The 23,266-nt window shown below is 37.7% G+C and overlaps 1 protein-coding gene across 1 annotated transcript in view; it reads left to right on the forward strand.

The window, feature by feature from the left end:
* The window catches only part of Aff2 (AF4/FMR2 family member 2), a 599,435-nt gene that overhangs the window by 39,476 nt on the left and 536,693 nt on the right, over positions 1 to 23,266 (forward strand). The gene's annotated exons all lie outside the window — the stretch shown is intronic.

The raw sequence follows: 23,266 nt of genomic DNA on the forward strand, positions 1-23,266 counted from the left end.
TGGTTCTTCCATGACTTGTACTCTGCTTACCAGTATATTTTAAGTTATCCAATAAGCATGTGGTAGACTACAGAGTAGTAATTTTCGGTTGCCTTTTGGGCAACCTTTAAACTCAAGATGTCTCAAGAGCTTACAAGAGGATGAAACAATGTGACCTTAGTACACACTTATTATCTACCTTGTGCTTCCATGTCGATTTTCTCTTTTAAGTTTTAAATGTTCTGAAGATAGAATTATTCTCCTTATTTTTATATATGATATTTTTGTGACATTTACTGACCTGCTCAATATCACACAGCTTAAGAGAAACTTGAGGTGTGAAGTATCTCAAAACTGTGCTTGAAGTATCCCGAAATTGTGCTTCCATGATTCATCAGCTGCCACACAAGGTGACTAATATTCACTACAAAGGCAATTCATAATTGCTGGTGTAGATTATGTGTTGAGTACATGGGAGTTGTTTATTATATATTTTGTTGTTTTAAACATAATAAGAAATGGAAACAATAAAAATACATATAATTTAATCCTATATCTGTCTTTACCATGTAGTGTTCTCTTTTCCCCTTCTCAAACTTCTCTAAAATTGAAATATCCCCTTGCATAGGCCACAGTTTGGACACAGGCCTTTTTCTGGTTAATATACTTCTCCCTTGCCCTCACACTTTTAAAGAATATTGCCTTTACTTTGCATTAAGGATAAATACAATATATAATTTTGAAAGTAATGGTATTGGAGTGTGTCTGTGTCCTTGGTTTAGAAAGACATGATATCATTTGTTTGGTATAAAGCATTGTTTCTGTTATGCTAGCCTTAAATATCAGCTTGTTTTAATTATGAATAACCATAATGAAACTGCAGAAAATATGTGCTCTTTTCTTAAGCTGAGGTTACTCAGGAGAAAGGCAAAGGGGCTTCTGTATTACATTTGTTAATAAAGAGAGATGTTAACTATAAACAGTATTTCAAGATGAGAAGGAAAATGAAATACCCAAACCCTTTCCAGGTCCAGCTGCTTCATATTTACATTGCCAGAAGGAGAGATTAGGAAGCACTGCAAGCACACAATACCTTCTGCATTCTCAAATTGTTATCTGGAATGATCTGTGTGCCAAGGGAGAAAAGATAACAACATCAGCAGAAACAAAGACCAGTTAAAGATTGACCTTTTTTTGTCATCGTCTCTGAATCTAAATATAGAGTCCCATTAAAGTCCATTATAATGTAGTAGTAAAATATAGCAAAGAAAAGCAACACTGATGGAGTGTCAGGTGCTGAGTTTCTACTCCCCACACCAGAGAGTATTCTTTAGCATCATCCCTGTCAGCCCAGCTTCCTCATGAGCAAACACCCCTTCCTGGGAGTAAATGAACCATATTTTGTAGCTGCTGTCCCAGTTGATTCCAGGCCCTTGGGGTCCTATTAACTTAGGTATTGCTTTGGGACACTTACTGTTTTTTTAGTGTCCCCCAAATGAATGGATATAGAAGCTAATAGAGCCAAACTTCCAGGAGTAGCTTTTGCTCAGGGAAAATGCAAAATGAAGGCAATGAGATTGCTTATGAAACTCCTGAATACTGTTACACCTACTGCAGAGTTGGGACTCAACTCTATTTGGTAGCTTTGATTAATATAAATCATTGATATCCTTGACAAAAACTAAACTGCCCTCTGAAAGCTGGTTTTCCCTTTCCTCAGCCAAGATGGGAGAGAAAAAAATAACTGTATAAAAATTTAAGATCTATTTTTTCCCTTTTTTAAATTTATACATCAGCCATGGGTTCCCCTGTCCTCCCCCCTCCCTCTCCCGCCTCCACTTTCCCCCAGCCCCTCCCCTCCATTCCCATGTCCTCCAGGGTCAAGACTCCCTCCCCTGGGGATTCATTTAAACCTGGTGGATTCAGTACAGGCAGGTCCTGTCACCTCCTTCCAGACTGAGCATGTGTCCCTGTGTAGGCCCAAGGTTCCAAACAGCCAGCTCATGCACTAAGGACAGGTCCTGGTCCCACTGCCTGGGTGCCTCCAAAACAGATCAAGCTATTCAATTGACTCACTTATCCAGAGGGCCTGATCCAGCTGGGGGCTCCACAGCCTTTGCTTCATAATTCATGTGCTTCCAGTCGATTGGCTATTTGTCCCTGTGCCTCTCCAATCTTTGTCTCAACAATTCATGCCCTTACAGTCCCTCCTCTTTCTTGACACTTGACACCTGGAGCTCCACCTGGGGCCTGGCTGAGGATCTCTGCATCTACTTCCATCAGTTATTGGATGAGAGTTCCAGCATGACTGTTAGGGTGTTTGGCCATCTGATCACCAGACTAGGTCAGATCAGGCTTTCTCTCGACCATTGCCAGAGTCTACAGAGGATGTATCATTGTAGATTTCTGGGGACCTCTCCAGCACTCTGCCTACTCCTGTTCTCATGTGGTCATCATTTATTATGGTCTGTTTTTCCTTGTTCTCCCTTTCTGTTCTTGATCAGCTATGATGGATGCTTTAGAAAAGGAAAAAAGAAAAAAGAAACAGCTCAGTTATTCAAATAGCTTGATTTTATGAAGTGACATTTTAGATTATGATATGACATTGCAGATTTGACATGATTGTGCTAATTGTGAGAAAATATGTTACTTTGATCAAAGTAAAATGAAGGCAATAAAAAGACATTGTGGTTCAACTTGTAATAAAGAACAGCTCATCCTTGCAGCTTTTTGAGTATTGTCATAGTTATCTGTTCAATAAAGATTTATAGTACAGTTACCATTTCACTGCCAAAAGCCTGTTGTGTGCTTATTGTTAAAAAGAATGTAACATATAAGCATTCAGATGGGCTGTCATCTAATTCTGATTCCTCCTGCTGACTGGCATGAGACATGGCACTAGATTGTATTTAACTGGTTTTATTGTGACGTGACTATGATGGATGTGACAAGAGCCTCTATTATTCGCTAGGGAGTGTGGCCATTAATGAAGCCATTATCCGAGCTAAAGCAAGTGAAGAAAATAGAGAAATTACCATTATTCTGAAGCCATTAAGTTGTAATCCACTACTTTCTTTCCTTACTCAAAAAGGCATCTTATTTTTAAGGCCTCCCTGACTGTCCTTTAAAGATTCATTAATTCATTAATTTTGCAAGGAGATTAAGGTAGATGGCACAGCTAAAATTTTAGTCAGTCCAGAATAGCATATTATTAACATTATGAAGGTGCCTGTGCTCGTTGATGAACCAAATAAGGTTGCTTTTAAACAAACAACATTACAGCAAGTAACATGCTGCTCTATGCTTAAGAAAAGGAATACTATAGAGTTCACAAAGCTTCTTCATACTCCTCAGTGAACACACAGGCCAGACACCGTGCACTCCTATTTTACAGATAAGTGAACTGAAGCTTCCTGAGGCTAGAATATGTGTGGAAATAGATTTCTCATTTTGAAGCACACTGAAACATTGTATCATAAATGGTGTTTGTTCCATCTATGGGCTTTACTGTAAAAGTGAAGCTGACTTCTGGTTAGCATCGTTCTTTTGGAAATGCATGAGTTGTATTGTATTTTGAACAAAATCTGTGCAAATGCTGTTTAACTGCTTAGTCATTGCTACTCAGTGCTTTGCCTGTTTTGTTAAACAATGAGTGTGTGCTTTGTTGGGTACAGTGTGCTTTTTCTGCATTGATTCTGACAAAACATAAGAAATACTATCAGTGAGAACCATGTATATTGCATAAAGCTCCAGGAAGTATGCTCTGTGGGTGGCTTTAGTCTACCCCAAAAGTGTTTAGCTTTTTAGGTTGAGTGAAGACTACTTCTTGGTCAAGCAAAACATTCTTAAAGATAGAGGATTTGGATTTGGTCTTCAAACATGTAGAAATCCAATGTTCCAAGTAATTATCTCTTTTAGAAGGACAGTAAGGCCAATGCCATCTTTCACTTTTTATGTACTAAGGGAAATTTGCACCTCTCAGAGCCAGTACCTGACCTGACATCACTAGCCATAGCTTATCCCTAAATGGATGCATACTCAAAACCCTGTGTGTAGGTATCTTACCTATTTAATGGTCCAAATAGACAGAGACTATAAGTTTTCATCCTCTACACCAGGGTGTTGCTTTGTAGATATTTTGGAGCAAGCAGAGGATAGGCTGACTTCTGGCCAGGCTATTGACTTAGCATCCAACCAAGTATGCATGTGCTTATAGGCTTGAAAGGCTATCAAATAAAGACAGTCACAGGACAGAAGCAAATAGGTTAGGAGCAGAAAAAGACTATTTCTCATCATATTTTCCTGTGAACTAGGTGGGCTAAATCCCAGCACAAAGTAGAAACAAAAGGTCATTTGTTCACATAGTAGATGACAGGAAAGGATCACTTGCTAAGAGTTTTTCTTTTTAACAGTTAATGATATCTTTGGACATTTTGGCATCACAAGCAAATCCACACATGCAAAAATTGGAAATTTGTCTTCCCGGTCACAGGTGGGATAGGAATCAGATGGCCTTGTCATTTCTTCATGAGGTTAACAAGATCTTCCTGAGGTCTTTTGGTACTCTAGAAGGCCGAGTGAAGTATGGGAATGGGGTCCCCTAAATTGTAGAACTTAGCACTAAAGTGGAATCCATAGATCAGCAGCATACATGTCACTTCACATAATATGTGAGGAATGCCTAATTTGAGGTCGTAGCACAGGCCACATGATTCTCAGTCTGGATAATGTGAAGATACATAGGAACTGCATGTATGGCTGAGAGTGAAGAAGTCAGGCTATTGATTGTGTACTGTTGTAAGAGTCTCCATAGTTACTGCAATATTAATCTCATATTGGATGAGTAAAGATTATGTTCTTCAGCCTTACTTTTACAAAGGAAAAGGGGAGCTGAACTTGATTAAGCTTCTACCTACCCCGTGCCAATCCCTGAATGCACTTGCTTATATGTGTTTGCTTACCTTCCACAGCCATTCTATGAACCAAGTGTTATTTTCCTCATCTTTCAGATAAGGAAATTAAGGTTGAAAGACACACAGTAGGATATACAGGTAACAGGGTAATTGTCAAAGCTGAGGTCTAACTCTCAAGTGTGAGATTTCAAATTCTTCTGATGGCATAATGTAGGAGACAGGTCTAGAATATTTGGAGCTGCCTATATCTTCAAGATATAGAATTATTTCATTAATGCCATTTAGTAACAAGAATTGCTACTTAGTGATATTGTGAAAAATAATGCTAAGTTATAAAGATATTTTGAGATGTTTCATTGAATGTTCATTATCTGCATGGCTTACTTTTGTCTTTTTATTAATAGGGTTAAAGTGAGTGAACAAGTCCTTTGCTTTTACCATGTCCTTTATTTCATGAAGACAGAAGTCTTTTAAGACACGGTAACTAATTACCTCCCTTTGTTATCTCTTGAAAAGATAGAAAACATGGCAAACATTAACCCAGTTTAAGCTGGTAATTTGCTGCAGTTGGAGGTGAGATGGTAACTTTTCAACTGGGAATAAATGTTCACTAACTGTGGAAATGAACATAGAATAGAAACAAAGTGAAAATAAAGAAGTCTTCAAGGCCAAATATCTGCATGAGGGGTTGTATTCTATTTCATGGGCTGCCCAAATTATTACATAATCACATTTTCCTTGAACCATTAATTAGAAATGGAATTCCCTAAAATTAAATAATTTGTCAATTTGCTATTTGAATTACTTCAATAACTTCCTCCATGTATACTCACAGCTTTCATAAAGGTGTCCAAGTTGGTAATGATTTATTTCCTTAAGTAAGTGAGAAAACACATGAGTTTATCGATTTCCCTCTTTCCTTTCCTCTCTCTCTGTCTCTGTCTCTCTCCCTCTCTCTCTCTCTCCTGCCCTCCTTCCCCTTCTTTGTGTGTATGTATGTGTGTGTGTGTGTGTGTGTGTGTGTGTGTGTGTGTGTATGCATGTGCATGTTGTATTCCCATTCTCATTCAATTCAAAGAATTTTTATTTCTTTCTTGGTTTCCTTTCTCAATGAGTTTTTAAATCTCCATGAGTTTGTGTGTTTACTATAGATTTGATTGCTGTCAATCAAACTCATAGAGATCCACGTGCCTCTGCCTCCCTAGTGTTGGGATTAAAGGTGTGTGCCACCACTGCCTGGTTCAATTTTAAGTTTTAATAGATTGTTGTCAGATAGTATACACAGAGTTACTTCAATTTTCTGAACTTGTTAAAATTGGATTTATGTCCCAGGATGTGATCTATTTTAAAGAAGCTCTATGAGCTGCATAGAATGTATATTCTTCAGTGTTTGGGTAGAATGTACTATAGATATCCGTTAAGTCCATCTGATGTATAGTGTCATTTAGTTGATATTTGTCTGTTCAGTTTTTGTTCAGATGACCTGCATATTAGAGGAAGTTTAAATCACCTAGTATTAATGATTTGATGTTAATCTGTGTCTTTCATTTTAGTAGTGTACTTTATGAAATTATGTGTACCAGAGTTTGGTTTGTAAGTGTTTAGGATACTAATACCTTTTTTGTTAACTGTGCCCTTGAATAGAATTAAGGGAATGCCATTAAACTCTTGAGATTCGTTTTAGTTTAAAATCTATTTTGTCGGATATTAGTATAGTGATGCCTGTGTGATTCCTAGTCTCATTTGAATGGAGTACTTTTGTCCATCTCTTAACTCCAAGGTGGTGCCTATCTTTAAAGCAAAGATGAATTTCTTGTAGACAACAGACAGATGCATTTTGTTCCTTGCTCCATTTAGCTAGTCTATATCATTGCATTGGCGAGTTGAGGCTATTGGTGCTTAAAGTTATTATTGAAATGTGTGTATTGATTGCATTTATTGTATTATTGATTTCTGATGTTGTTTGTGTTCTCAGTAATACTTTTTATTTCAGTAATTATAAGTTAATTTGTTTTCTTTCTACATAAGCTTGGCTATTCTTATTCCTCTCTTCCACCTGAAATTTTGTTTCTATATTTTCTCTAGATTTGGTCTGTTAGATAAACATTTTAAAGCTGTTTATAATGTGGAAAATTTTTCATTCTACTTCAATTATGGCAGATAATTTTGCTGGGTACAGCAGTCTATGTTCATAGTAGCAGTCTTTAAGTAGAAATTAAAAGGAATTATTTCAGGTTCTTCTAGATTCAAAAGTTTCCATTGAGAAATCAAAATTTAATCTATTAGTGTTCTTTTATATATAAGATGCCTTTTTTTTTCTTGTAGCTTTCCATACATTTTATTTGATCTGCATGTTTAGTGTTTTAACTATGGTATGCCATGGTGATTTTCCTTTCTGTTCTTATCTATTTGGTGTTCTATGTGCTTCTTATATGTGTGTGGGTATGCTCTTCCTTAGTTTGGGGAAGTTTTCCTCGATGATTATGTTAAGATTTGTTCTTGGTCATTAAATTGGGATTCATCTTCCTCACATATTCCTATTATTTGATGGTTTTGTTTTCTTATGGTGTCTCATATCTCCTGTGTACTCCTTCCCTGTGCTTTTTTTATTTTTCATATTCATTGCTTGTTTGGGACAGCTGTTTTACTTATCTTTGAGTCCTAATATCCTGCCCTCTGCTTGATTCATTTGCAAGGCTTTTCCTGGAGTTTTCTAGTTGGGTTATTGACTTTTTAAATCACATTTTCATTTCAGCTTGAGTTTTTTTTTTTCAGTTTTCATATCACTTCATTGAATTCAATTTTCAAATTCTGGAATGTCTGCTTCATTTCCATCAGCCTTATGTTTCAGTTTTCTTGGGCATCTTTCAGGCATTTGTTCTCAATTACATTATCTTTTAGTTCATTGAACTGTTTCTTCATGTCTTGTTTAAATTTCTTTATTTGTTGATGGAGTTTATAATTATTCTTTTAAATTCTGTGTCCTGTGGTTAATTTAAGTAATTCATATCAGAAAATATTTTTTATAAGACTGGCAAAATTGGTGGTGGGATACTTGATTTTTCATATTCTTTGTATTTCTGCAATAAGACCTGGACGTGTAGACTTATATTAGGTTGGTATCTGATATGTACACAGCAGGCTGGGACAGAGCACAATATGTGCAAGCCAATTTGAACCTAAGGATTGGATGTGGCTTAGGTGGAATAAAGCCAGATGGATTTGGTGTCTAGGCTGGCATGTAGGCATGTTGCACACGTACTGATCCAATCCTGAAATTTTGGGGGGTAGATCTAGGAATAATGGATGCTTCATGAAGGAGAGGATCAAATAGACTCACCTGGGTAGACCCCAGCTTAAGATGTTAAGGACATGGCTTAGTGAAGATGCTGGATGTGGCATGTGAGTAGGTCCATAGGTTGTGGACAGGCAACAGGGTCCTTACCTATGCCTGGAAGTTGGGGTTGGCATAAGCAGTAGTGGACAGACTAGGTCCACTAGATAAAGTAGATAAAGGTATTGGGGAGGTTTTATGGAGGGAAATATCAGGTGGAACAAGACCTTGGCATAAGATGTTCTAATTGTGGATATTTTTAATATTTGTTAGAATATGATTTTGTGACATTGGTAAATTGTCACACAAAAGATTTATTTTTAAAAATATCAATTTTTCTAACTTTATTTATTTGTTCTCTCTCTCTTCTCCCCTCTCTACTGTGTGTAGGTCAGAGGACAACTTGTGAAAGTTGATTCTCTCCTTCTACCATGTGAGTGCTGGAGATAAAATTCAGTACATTAGTCTTGGTAATTAGCACCTATATCTACTGAACCATCTCTCTAGCCCTTCAATGACTCTATCTAATAAATTGTGTTTACAGAAATTCACTTAGTGACAGAAGAGTAAGAGCAATAATAGCAATAATATATAGCGCTGATGATTATACTCCTATAATAAAAGGTGACATCAGTATCACCAAGAACCATTAATAATCCTAAATATTGTCAGATACAACAAACTGATTTTGATGAGAACATGCAAACCTTGCTAAATCTTTTTTTACCCTTATACATTTTTAATTTTTCATTGGCTCCCATATAAAAAAAAAATTAAAGAAACAGAATTGCTAGGCGAGTCAGCAGTCCCCATCATTTGTAACAGTGGATTTGGGGACAGATTTTCACCTGCCCTCTCAACTACATGTCTGTTTTTACTATGTACTAAGAACATAAATGTACCTCAAGATGAGTTTCTTAATATAAAGTTAAGTATGTTTCTGGATACACATTACAGTGGTGATGACAACAAACAGGAAAAAATCAAGAACCAAGAACTCAGTCTTGGCAGGATTGATGGCTTAGCAATCAAGAACAATGGTTGACCCTTTTGCTCCATTAATCCCTCCTCCCTCTCTTCAAATAGACTCCAGGAGCTCCACCCAATTTTTAGCTGTGACTTTCTGCATCTGCTGGCATCTGTCACTCGATGAAGTTTCTATGATGACAATTAGGGTATTTACCAATCTGAGTACATGGATAGGCCAGATCAGGCATGCTCTCCACTGTTGCTAAGAGTCTTACCTGAGGTCATCCTTGTGGGTTCCTGGTAATTTTCCTAGTACCAAGTTTCTCCCTGACCCCATAATGACTCCCTCTATCAAGGTATCTCTTTCCTTGCTTTCCCTCTCTGTTCCTGCCCCAATTGGACCATCCCATTCCATCATGTTCTATTGCCACCCCCCCTTAATTCCCCCAATCCTGCACTCCCAATTTACTCAGGAGATCTTATCTATTTCCCTTCCTAGGGGTACCCATGAATGTCTCTCTTAGGGTCCTCCTTGGTACCTAGCTTCTCTGTGGTTGTGGATTATAGTCTGGTTATCCTTTGCTTTGCGTCTAATATCCACTTATGAATGAGTACATACTATAATTGTCTTTCTGGGTCTGGATTACCTCACTCAGGATGATATTTTCTATTTCTATCCATTGGCTTGCAAATTACATGATGTCATTTTTTTTACAGCTGAGTAATACTCCATTGTGTAAATGTACTAATTTTCTTTATCCATTCTTTGGTTGAGGGGCATCTAGGTTGTTTCCAGGTTCTTGCTATTATGAATAATGCTGCTATGAACATAGCTGAGCAAATATCCTTGTGGTATGAATGTACATCCTTTCAATATATGCTGAATAGTGGCATCATTGGGTATGAGGTAAATTGATTCCCAATAGATCATGATGGGGAAACCTACAAAGACAGCTGACCCAAGCTAGTGGAAGCTCACAGACTCTGGACTGACAGCTTGGGAACCTGAATGGGACAAACCTAGGCCCTCTGAATGTGAGTGACAGTTGTGTGGCTTGGGCAGTTTGTGGGGCCACTGGTAGTGGGACCAGGATTTATCCCTAGTGCATGAACTGACTTTTGGAGCCCATTTCCTATGGAGGGACACCTTTCTCAGCCTTGATGCAGGGGAGAGGAGCTTAGTCCTGCCTCAACTTGATATGCCAAACTTTGTTGACTCCCCATGGGAGGTCTTATCTTCTGAGGAGTGGATGGGGATTCCTTGGGGGAGAGAATGAGAGTTGGGCAGAAGGTGGAGAGGGGGGGAGAACTGTGGTTAGTATGTAAAGTGAAAAAAATCCTTTTAAATAAATAAAAATTAAAAAAAAGAACATTGGCTATTCTTCCATAGGACCTGTGTTTAATTTCCAGCCCCTACATGATGCCAAACAACTATCTGTATCTCCAGTTACAAAGAAGCCAATGTCCTCTTCTGGCCTCTTCTGGCAGTACACATATGACATTCATATACATATATGCAGGTGATGTACTCATACACATAAAATATGAGTACATAAATCCTTTTAAAAACAATAATTTTTATAGAATTTATTGTTCAATAATGACAACTCTAGCTTTTAGGTTACTGGCCCTTGTTTTTTGTATCATTTTCCATTAATATAAACATAAATCACTTCCTCTTTCTTCAAGCGAGAGAATCCCATGGATGGGTGAATGTCTACTGTAATCACACATAGTCGCATAACCAATGATAGGCTAAGTCTTGAGACTTGTACTTCACTTTTCCTTCACTGCAGGCCAGGTACATTGAACATTTTAGTTGGAACTGTGTTTAGGTGTTTGAAACTGCTTTTTTTTTCTGTAGTCATATGTTGTCATCTTAACCTTAATTTGTTCATGTTTGTTTAAATGATACCAGACATTCATTTATTTAACAGTTACTAACATGTTGACCTTGCTTTCCAAGAATCAAAGACTTGTCAGGGGAATAGTGAATGCCTCCAAAAAGCAAATAATAATTAATAATAATAATAATAATGTTTAATTAAGCCTTATGAAGCCTGACAAGATGACTTAGCAGTAAGTACTTTCTGCATAATTGCAGTGACCTGAGTTTGATCCAGAGAATGCATGATGGAAGGAGAAAAACTGACACTAAAATTTTGTCCTATGACCACACATACATGGTATTTGCCTATCTCCCACATCATCTGTAAGTACACACAAAATCATAAGAAATGAATAAATGAATTGTTTTTAAGTATTTGGAGAGCTATGGAAAGAATGTGACAACACAAGACAATGGATGGAGTACTCACTCCCTTCTGGCAGTGATATAGTAAGAGTGGCATTATTGTTGATTTTGTACATGAAGACATGGGTAATGACAGTCTGGTGAAGACATAGATAAAAAAAATGCCAAGAAACAATGTGTGGATCATTTAAGGACAAGGAGGAGGCTACTGACTAGCTGAAAATAAAGGGGATTGACTTCCTTTAGGAAGGAAGCAGTAGGAAGTAACAGCATGAGATAACACTGTGGCCATATTGCTGGCTACTTTGGTTCTTCAACATGGGATGACAAGTGTGTTTTACACATAGTGTGAGGTCTTGAAACTAACTATGGCTTTGCATTCCTAGTTCTAGGTGTCTCTAGTTAGAACAGTTGAGGCTAAGAAGTACAGTTAGGAGGCAAGCTTAAGCAGTGTTTTGGTTTTAGCAATGGCCTATACTTGTAAGTGCAGACATTTGGAATACCTTTTTGCTTTCAGACTGAGCAAATTCTCCTCAGTGGATATTTTCATTTGAATTTATATTAGTGTAACACAGTAGCAATGCAAATTACTGAGTTTACAAATGTTCTTATATGCCACAAATATCTTTTAAAATGTCTAAAGTAGGGAATCTATATTTGTTTAGGATTCATCTTGGGAATCTATCCTAATTGATTGGCTGCCAAACTCTAGTATGCCTAAGTCTCACTATTGATAGTTTTCAATTCCATAGGGAAGAAGGAAATGATTGGATTTTCACCTTAAGGTAAGGCTATGAATATATTAAGTGCAAACAATAAAAGACATAAGGTGTTTATAGTCTTAGTCTGTCCCAAGGTCCATTACAATTCAGAATATTGTAAGATATCTGACTTTAGTCAAATGTAAGCAATGAAAAAGTCCTTCTTGGACCCTTGTATTTGAGCTGGAAGTATTGTCCTTAGTCCTGTTCCTACTTGTCTGCCTACAGATGTACTGAGGAAAGGTTTACATCTCCTTTTGTTCCTATTTCTGTTATTCTCCACTGTTCTAAATACCAAGCTCTTGTAACCCCAGACACTTCCTGCTGACTCAGAGGAAGCTGTATGCTAAGCAGAATATTGCAGCATTATATTGCCAGTTTGGCTCAGCCATCTCCCTACCACAAGCCAGTTGTGGTTTCCTAAAATACTTTCATTAAGTTTTGTGCTGGATTCATGTCACACTTTTTGCCAGTTCCTGCTCTCACCATCTGTAGCCACTGAATCAGGCTGACAAAACTACTGGACTCTCACTAAGAGCTTTCTAATACTTTGCCATGCAGAGCTCTCTTTTTCTGCATATTGGAGTTTTCTGCAGTAGTAATAGTCACTCACACCTAAGCATATAGCCAAATAAGCAACAGTTTCCCATTTGGAGTCTAATATCTGTTCTAGTCTTCCAGGATAGTCATTTCATCAGATAGGAACAATTTTAATAGTTTGGATGAATTCTAACAAGTTGACTCATATAATTAAGAGGATAAAATTTGATATTTTTACATAATTATGCCATAATATATACTAGCTAAATACAACTGTTGTTATTTGCAAAGATGTCACATTACAGTGCATTGGTATTAATGCTTTGGTCTTTATGATTTTTTGTTTTGGAGGTCATCTGATTTATTTCATTATAGTGATTAGCCTAAAATGGAAATTTAGTTTCCAATGGTATCCTGAAAAACTATTTTCACAAATATGATAATAGAGTTAAGTCAGTTATTTCTATATCAATTCCCTTATCTGAGGTTATCAGAGCCTCAACAAATACTTGTCAAATAAAAGAATTCACTTGTATTGGAAATGCATTAATTGAATAACAGGTGAAATCTAAACACATAATTATTGAGTAGATATATAGGTGAGGAAATGGACATTGGAGGCACTAGAAAATTGTCTGTTAGAGGTCAGCTAATTTTCTCACATTCTAGAGGAAATCTGTTTCATCTCATCCAGTTTATAGAGTTCCCCCAGGTACATATCACTCCCTTTATATTTAAGAGAAATTATTAATTTTTAGCTGACTCCACTGTTCTGGCTGAATAATCACATTCCTACATTCATCTCTTAGAGCATCTAAAAGTCTACATTGTGCTCTGATCCTGGAGTGCATCATAATCCTCTCTCTGCTACAGAGTCCAGGCCTAGATATGCCAAAGTGAGATTTAAAGAGGGATTAGTGAGCATTTTGTTGCAAAACCTGGATGATGGCAATTGCAGGCTTCATTAGTGGATAAAGAAAACTTTAAGGGAATATGGGCTTGGTTAGATTTGTGGTAAGATGTTTTTGCACTGTCCTTCTCCAGTTGCTAGTTCAAGAACTCATCTATAATTTGACACCATAAAAAAAAAAAGAGGATGCCTCCTTGCTGATCCCTTCCACACCTGGTTATTGAATACAATACACCTAATAGTTTATTATACATTTTCAAATAGCTTACTCTAAGAACTGGAGAACTATTTCACCAACTATACAATTCTGGTCCTCAAAGATTGTTCTTTAGCTGGGAAATATTGATTTGCTACTGTTTAGGCCCCAACGGAGTGCTTCTTATCTCTATGACTGCATATTGGTTAAAATGAGAGTTGACAGAATTCAGATTTAGTTAACTGAAGTATGTCATGGTTGTTAAATGTTAAAGAGCAAGAATAAATGGGATATTAACCCAGAAAATTTTGTGAAAAGAAGCCATTTCTGAAATCAAGACCTTTGTAGTGTAGGTTTGCAGATGATAATTGTTAAATGACTAAGTCTCTTTGTGAAGGAAGGAAATGTGTTTTCACATATTTTATATAGGTTACAACATAAAGCAAGCCTGAAATAGAAAACCATTCAAACATTAAACATTAAGGGAAGAATTTGTATCAAATTTGCTAGTCTGATTTTTTTTATTCTTTATACTTCACTGGGATTCTTACTTTTGTCTTACAATGATCTTTTGTTATTTTATGTATACTCATATAATACAAACAGCAAAAAAGTACACAAAAGTAAGCCTAATATGACTGACACTGTGTAAACTAAAAATAATATAAACATGTATGTGCATGCTGAAAAATAGAAGGAAATGCACCAATGTATACTATTTATGATTGTTATTAATACATAATCAGTTATAGACTTTTAGTTTTTGTTCCTCTATATTTTCACAGTTTCCTTTAAAGACTGTATACATATGAACTAGGATTTTTCAATCTTGGCATTACTGACATTTGGGGCAGTGTAATTCTGTAGTGAGGGGTAGTACTTTGCATCATGGCCTCTAGCCACTTGATGTAATTAACACTTGTTACCCCAGTGTTATGATAAGCAAGAATGTCTATTGGTGAAATTATTAAGGCCACTCCACATAGTTAAAAGGGAGGTTTATTTTGTGGGGTAACTTACAAATGAAGGGATAGGTTGCAGGGTCTGGGAAAGGTATGGCACAGTCCGGCGTTGTTCTCTGGAGAACTCTGCTTGGTCTACCTCCAGCGTCCAGGGTCCCGGAACCAAGAGAGGTCTCTCCTCTTGATCCTGGGTCTTCAGAGTCCTCCCTCAGCCCCGCCTTGTGGGCGTGACCACTACAGAAGCCTCAATGGGAGGTTGGAACTTCCAGGCCAAAGCTGGGATGGCTACCCACTGCAAATGTCTTTAAGCATTGCCAAATGCCAGCATTATGGAGGTTTAGAGCAAATTTAGCTCCCAATGAAAAACACTTAAATACATTGACCCAGTATTACTTCCTATGTGTGTGCATGTGTGGTACATATGTGTACATGTCTGTATTGGAGCATGTGATTATGCAGGTGTATATCCACAAGTGTATATAAGTATGTGGAGACCCAGAGGACAACTTCAGGTATTGTTCCTCAGGAGTTGTTCATCTTTTCTTGTGTGAGACAGGGATTCTCACTGGCCTGGGAATTGTTCAATAGGTTAGGCTGGCTAGCTAGTGAGCCCAGGGATCTTTCTGACTCATTCTTCCTAACACAGCAGGAAGTACATATGTGGCCTTTGGAGTCTGAGCTCAAGTCTCCTTTCTTGGGGTTTTCTGGAATTCTTCTGGAAAGAAATAATTGATAAGACATCAATTACTTCTATATTAGAAAAACTGAGAATATAAAGGATTTCTTGTAGATTCTGGTACACACTTATGTGTATGTTTGATAATGAGAAATTATTAGCATCTTATAAATTAGTTTTAGGTATACAGACCTTCTTCTCTACTATAAACTCACTTTTGGGTTTTGAGAGGAACAGAGAACAAAACAAAGATCAAACGGAAGTTGAGGTGTACCCTGCCTGTAATCTTTGTAATTAGGACTCTGATTTCTGTTCTAAAGACTGACTATACAGCAGAGGTGCTGTCAAGAAGGCCTCTTCTCTATTAGAAGATCTCGGTGTAATGAAGGGTTAAGTTAGCAGGAGAGTACTAGTCCTTCACTGGCTCCAGAGAGTCAGCTTCTAGGCCCTTGGAATATTTTTGTCTGATAAGAGTATCTTTGTATACCTGAGACCTTGGGCCACTGCAGATAATTTATGCTAACAATGCAGGCTATGGTAGAGGCCTTGAGTCACTCACTATCTCTGACGGCTAGAGCAGCTGGAGACTGAGTAACTAAGGTCAAGCATTTGAGTGCGTCATACTTACTGACTGACTCCAAATAAATGCTGTGTACTGAACTCAAGAGATTGTTCCTGCTATCCTTCTTGAGTAACCCATGTCTTGGAAGACCAAGGTGATGTTGGAGCCCAAGGACATGAGTAGGAACAAATTTCCCTGCAGACAGAGGGTTCAGTGTGCCTCGGGAGATTCCTGGCCAGAATCTTCTACCCTTAGAGTTCCACCTGTAGCTGCATTTGACAGTGTGACTTTTGCCAGGTAAGCAGAACAGGGATGTAACTTCTAACTGCCTTTCCTTTTCAGTGTATTCTGAGCAGTATTCCTGGGCCACCTGCTATGCTTTGTGGCATGTTTACTTTGCTGATTTTTTTTGTTTTGTTTTCTGTTTTTTCAGTAGAGTGAATGAGTTTTGTATTGCAAAGTGAATCTTACCTTCAAAGTACATATGCCTTTGCATGAAACAAAAACTGAAATCTGGGAGAATACAAAGGCTTTATGGCTTTTGACTTCTGTACTATGTTTTTTTTTTTTTTTTTTAAGAACCTTCTTGGTATGTGAATATTGAACCATATTTAATTGCTGCTTCTGTAATGACAACTGTACCTAAGTCAATCAGGATTCCAGCTTCATTTGAACTCTTTGTTGTTGTGTAGAGGGGAAAAAGCCAAAAGAAAAAAAAAGAGTTTTGACTCCCAATAATTGCTTCCTGGAGCTGAGATAGGGAATCATACCACATACCTACAGCAGGTATGGATGTCAGCATTGCTGAGGGGCATCTCCCACCTATGTCCAAGCACATTCTCTGATGATAAAAGGATGTGATTTGAGATTTGACCTGTTCTCTCTCTCTCTCTCTCTCTCTCTCTCTCTCTCTCTCTCGCTCGCTCGCTCTCGCTCTCTCTATATATATGTATGTATGAGTGTGTGTGTGTGTGTGTGTGTGTATTGCCCACTCTCTCACTGTGCACACAGTTATGATTTTTAAATTGAACTGAAACTGCCATAAAATGAAATGCATAGATCTTAGGTGCATAGTTCAATTAGTGTGTATAATTTTATCCACCCAAATAACCATCTCTCAAAGCAATATTGAACAGTTTTGTCCAATAACAATATTATATAATTCACAGATGCAATTTAAAATTTTCTAGTAACATGAAAACCATGAAATCAATTTTAATGTCTTATTTTTTTATTTTTTATATTGATATTCATTTCTGAATAAAGTTTGTCTACTTATAAATGTGAAAACATAAAAATGTTTTCTGCATATGTATTTTAATTGCAAAAATATTTGCTACTCTTGCCTATTTTGCCACATTTTATGACCAAGCATCAATTTTTAATTCTATTTTATAATTTAATTTAATTTTATATATCAGCCATGGATTCCCCTGTCCCCCCACTTCCCACCCAGGCCCCACCTTCCCTCCAGCCCACCCCCCCATTCCCATCTCCTCCAGGACAAAGACTCCCCTGGGGATTCAGCTCAACTTGGTAGATTCAGTCCAGGCAGGTCCAGTCCCCTCCTCCCAGACTGAGCAAAGTGTCCCTGCATAAGCCCCAGGTTCCAAACAGCCAGCTCATGCACTAAGGACAGTTCCATGTCCCACTGCCTGGGTGCCTCCCAAACAGTTCAAGCTAATCAACTGTCTCAATTATTCAGAGGGCCTGATCCAGTTGGGGGCTCCTCAGCTTTTGGTTCATAGTTCATGTGTTTCCATTAGTTTGACTATTTGTCCCTGTGCTATTTCTTGGTCTCAACAATTCTCACTCATACAATCCCTCCTCTTTCTCACCATTTGGTCTGCTGGAGCTCCACCTGGGACATGGCCAAGGATCTCTGCATCTGCATACCTCAGTCAATGGATGAGATTTCTAGCATGACAGTTAAGGTGTTTGGCCATCTGATCAACAGAATAGGTCAGTTTGGGCTTTCTCTTGACCATTGCCAGTAGTCTACAATGGAGGTATCTTTGTGGATTTCTAGGGAACTCTCTAGCACTTTATTTCTTCCTATTCTTATGTGGTGTTTATCATGGTCTCTTATTCCTTGTTCTCCTTCTCTGTTCTTGATCCAGCTGGGGACTCCCCTAAGCTCTCTTTCCCTCAAACCATGCCCTTCATTACCCCGAATCACATCCAGGTTGTTCATGTAGATATCATCCATTTCTCTGTGGGCAATCCCTGTGTGTTTCTTAGCATCCTGTTTTTGAGGTAGCCACCCTGGAGTTGTGAGTAGCAACCTAGTTATCTCTGTTTTATATCTAGTATCCTCCTATGAGTGAGTACATACCATGTTTGTCCTTCTGAGTCTGGGTTACCTCACTCAGGATGATTTTTTCTACATCCATCAATTTGCCTGCAAACCTCATGATGTCATTGTTTTTCTCTGCTGAGTAGTAATCCATTGTGTATATGTTCCACATTTTCTTTATCCATTCTTCATTTGAAGGGCATCTAGATTGTTTCCAGGTTCTGGCTATTACAAACAATGCTGATATGGAAATAGCTGAGCAAGTGCCCTTGTGGTATGATTGAGCATTCCTTGGAAATATGCCTAAGAGTGGTATAGCTGGGCCTTAGGAGAGATTGAGTCCCAATTTGTAAAAAAAGCACCATATTGATTTCCAAAGTGGCTGTACAATCTTACAAGTACTATATTGAATAAGTATGGGGAGAGGGGACAGCCTTGCCTTGTTCCTGATTTTAGTGGAGTCACTTTGAGTTTCTCTCCATTTAATTTGATGTTGGCTGTTGGCTTGCTGTAAATTGCCTTTATTATGTTTAGGTAAGTTCCCTTTATTCATGATCACTCTAAGACCTTTATCACCAAGGGGTGTTGGATTTTGTCAAAAGCCTTTTCTGCATCTAGTGAGATGATCATATGTTTTTTTTTTTCTTTTAGTTTGTTTTTATGGAGTATTACATTGACAGACTTTTGTATGTTGAACAACCCTTGCATCCCTGGGATGAAGCCCACTTAATCATTGTTTTGATGTGTTCTTGGAGTCTGTTTGCCAGTATTTTTTTGAGTATTTTTGCATCAATGTTCATGAGGGAGATTGGTCTGTAGTTCTCTTTCTTTGTTGCATCTTTTTTTTTTTTTTTTTTTTTTTTGGTTTAGGAATCAGGGTAATTGTAGCCTGATAGAAGGAGCTTGGTAATGTTCCTTTTGCTTTGATTGTGTGGAACAATTTAAAGAGTATTGGTATTAAGTCTTCTTTGAAGATCTGGTAGAAGTCTGCACTGAAACCGTGTGGTCCTAGGCTTTTTTTGGTTGGAAGACTTTTAATGACTGATTATATTTCCTTAGGTGTTAATGGACTATTTAAATGGTTTATCTGGTCTTTATTTAACTTAGAAATATGGTACCTATCCAGAAAATTATCCATTTCTTTTAGATTTTCCAGTTTTGTGGAGTAGAGGTTTTTGAAGTATGACCTGATGATTCTCTGGATTTCCTCATTGTCTGTTGTTATGTCCCCCTTTTCATTTCTGATTTTGTTAAGTTGGATGCACTCTCTCTGTCTTTTGGTTAGTTTGAATAAGGGCTTGTCTATCTTGTTGATCTTCTCAAAGAACCAACTCTTTGTTTCATTAATCCTTTGTATTGTTCTCTTTATTTCTATTTTATTGATTTCAGCTCTCAATTTGATAATTTCCTGGTGTCTGTTACTCCTGGGAGACTTTGCTTCTTCCTGTTCAAGAGCTTTCAGGTATGCTGTCAAGTCACTAGTGTGAGATTTCTCCAACTTCTTTCATGTGGGCATTTAGTACTATGTATTTCCCTCTTAGCACTGCTTTCATAGTGTCCCATAATTTCGGATATGTGGTGTATTCATTTTCATTGATCTCCCAGAAGTCTTTAATTTTTTTCTTTATTTCTTCCTTTACCCATTGGTGAGTCAGTTGAGCATTATTCAGTTTCCATGAGATTGTAGGTTTTCTATAGTTTTTGTTGTTGTTGAAATCTAACTTTACACCATGGTGGTCTGATAGAATGCAGGAATTATTCCAATTGTTTTGTATCTGTTGAGATTTGCTTTGTGGCCAAGTATGTGGTCAATTTTATAGGTTACTTGGGGTGCAGAGGAGAAGGTATATTCTTTTTTGTTTGGATGGAATGTTCTGTAGATATCGATTAAGTCCATTTGAGTCATAATGTAAGTTAAGTCCATTATTTCTCTGTTAAGTTTCAATTTGGCCGATCTGTCCAGAGGTGAAAGTGGGGTATTGAATTCTCCCACTCTTAATGTGTGGGGTTTTATATGTGATTTAAGCTTTAGTAATGTTTCTTTTACACATGTGGGTGCCCTTGTGTTTGGGGCATAAATGTTCAGAATTGAAACTTCATCTTGGTTGATCTTTCCTTTGATGAGTATTTAATGCCCTTCTTGATCTCTTTTGATTGTTTTCAGTTAGGATTCTCTTTTGCTGGATATTAGGATGGCTACACTGCCTTCCTTCTTAAGACCATTTGATTGGAAAGTCTTTTCCCAGCCTTTTATTCTTTGGTAGTGTCTATCTTTGAATTTGAGGTGTATTTCTTGTATGCAACAGAAAGATGGGTCCTGCTTTCATATCCATTCTTTTAGTCTGTGTCTTTTTATAGGTGAATTAAGTCCACTGAAATTAAGGGATATTAATGACCAGTGATTGTTCATTCCTGTTATTATTATTTTTTTTATTTTTTGGTGGTAGTGTGTGTGTACTTCTCTTCTTTGGGGTTTACTGCTGTGGTGTTATCTATTGCCTGTGCTTTTGAGGGTGTATCTGACTTCCTTTGGTTGGAATTTTCCTTCTAGTGCTTTCTGTAGGGCTGGGTTTGTGGATAAGTAATGTTTAAATCTGGCTTTGTCTTGGAAGGTCTTTTTCTCCATTGAGAAATCGGATGTTATTCTGATGGGTTTGCTTTTATAAATCACTTGGCCTTTTTTGCTTTGCTGCCCTTAATATTCTTTCTTTATTCTGTATGTTTAGTTGTTTCATTATTATGAGGCAAAAGGACTTTTTTTGAGGGTCTAGTCTGTTTGGTATTCTAGATGCTTCTTGTATCTTCATAGGCATTTCCTTCTTTTAGTTGGGAATGTTTCGTTCTATGATCTTGCTGAATATATTTTCTGTGTGTTCGTATTCTACTGCTTCCTCTATCCCTATTATTTGTAGGTTTGGTCTTTTCATGGTGTCCTAAATTTCTTGGACATTTGGGGTCATGACTTTGTTGGCTTTAGTGTTTTCTTTGACTGAAGAATCTATTTCTTCTCCCGTATCTTCAATGCCAGAGATCTTCTCTTCCATCTTTTGCATTCTGTTGGTTATACTTGCATCTGAAGATCCTGTTCATTTTCTCAGATATTCTATTTCCAGCGTTCCCTCTGTTTGTGTCTTCTTCAATTTTTTTATTTCCCCTTTCTCCTCTTAGACCCTTATATGTTTCATTGCTTTTTCATGATTTTCTTTCAGGGATTTATTGTTTTCTTCCGCTTTATTTGTCCTTTCTTCTAGATTTTTATAATGTTCTTCCCATTTTTTGTTCATCTGTTCCTCCATTTCATTTTTGTTTTCTTCTTTTTAAGTCTTTAGCATCTTCATGATTTTATTCACAAGGTTGTTTTCTTCTGCTTCTTCCATTTTGTGATGTTCATATCTAGCTGTTGGAGGAGGGCTAGGTTCTGGTGATGCTGTATTGCTCTTTATTTTGTTGTATGTATTTCTGCCTTGCCATCTTTCCATCTCCTCATGGATTCTTTCTTTGTCTTATCAGTGCTCTTAGTCCAGACAGAGCTGACAGACTCAGGAAGCCTCTCTTTGGTCCAGGTGGAAGCTCTGGCCTGGGTGGGAGCTGGGGACTGGTCTCTGAGTCTCAGGCATTTGCTGGGGTATAGGGTGGATGGGTGTGGGGGCAGGGCATGGAGATTGCAGGTTCTGCTGGGGGGTCTTGGAGACAGGATACCTTCCTGGTGGGGGTTAGAGGGGTCCTTCCCTATGTCCAGTACCTGTAGCCAAGTTGGGCAGGTCTTCTCAGAATGGCTGTTGCCCAGAGATGTGACCTAGGCGCAGGCTTCCCTGGATTTGACCCCAGCTACTCACCTCTTGTCCAGATGAGAACTTTAATGTTATATTTTAACCTAGTACTCTTTCTTTCTTTCTTTTTTTGTTTTGTTGTTTTTTTGTTTTGTTTTGTTCTGTTTTGTTTTTGTTTTTTGAGACAGGGTTTCCCTGTGTAGCTTTGTGCCTTTCTTGGAACTCACTTGGTAGCCTAGGTTGTCCTTGAACTCACAGAGATCCGCCTGGCTCCACCTCCTGAGTGCTGGTATTAAAGGTGTGTGCCACCACCATCCGACAAAGGTTTCCACTTTCTTTCTTTTTCTTTTTCTTTTTTTTTTTTTAACTGGAGCTGAGGGTTGAACCGAGGACCTTGCACTTGCTAGACAAGCACTCTACCACTGAGCTAAATCTGCAACCCCACTGTTTTCAAAAGTTACAATAAGAATTTTCATTTCCTTGGTGATGATTCTTTGAAGCACAATATAATTATAATTCATCTGGATGCAACTGCTAATGCTTACAATCATTTGTCAATATAGAACAAAGAATGGTCTTTGGCAATCTCTGAAAGTGGTATAAAATATTTGAAAGTTGTGAATGTGTAAGCATATACTCAAACTATTTCCTTTGGATGCCTCTTTCCTAGCTGTACTTAATACTCACTTACAGCTGGCAGAAGGAAGATTCTTCCTGGTTGTTTTGAAGACTGAAACTATAAATCAAGTCTCATTTTTTCCCTCCAAACTGTTGTCTTCCTTCATCAACCTCATAATATCATGCCTCTAATATACCTACTATGGCTAGAAATATGGCCCTGTAGGTAAAATACTTGTACTAGCACAAGGACCTGAGTTTTCTGGTCACTGTGGCTTATTTATAACCTCAGAACTAGAGGTAGGAGACAAATAGTACTGCTAGCTTTTTTTTTTAACAACCCAAGCTAGCCAATGTGGTATATTTTAGGTTTAGTAAGAGAACCTGCATCAAAATAAGATGGAGAAGAGTAGCAGTAGACTACCAGTGTGAACATCTGATCTACATATAAGCAAGTACATCCACAGACACATGTGGATGCAGATATACATACAAATACAATCCATAAATACACACTCACAAAATT

This window comes from Onychomys torridus, chromosome X (genome assembly GCF_903995425.1).
Source record: "Onychomys torridus chromosome X, mOncTor1.1, whole genome shotgun sequence".
Taxonomy (NCBI): Eukaryota; Metazoa; Chordata; class Mammalia; order Rodentia; family Cricetidae; genus Onychomys; species Onychomys torridus.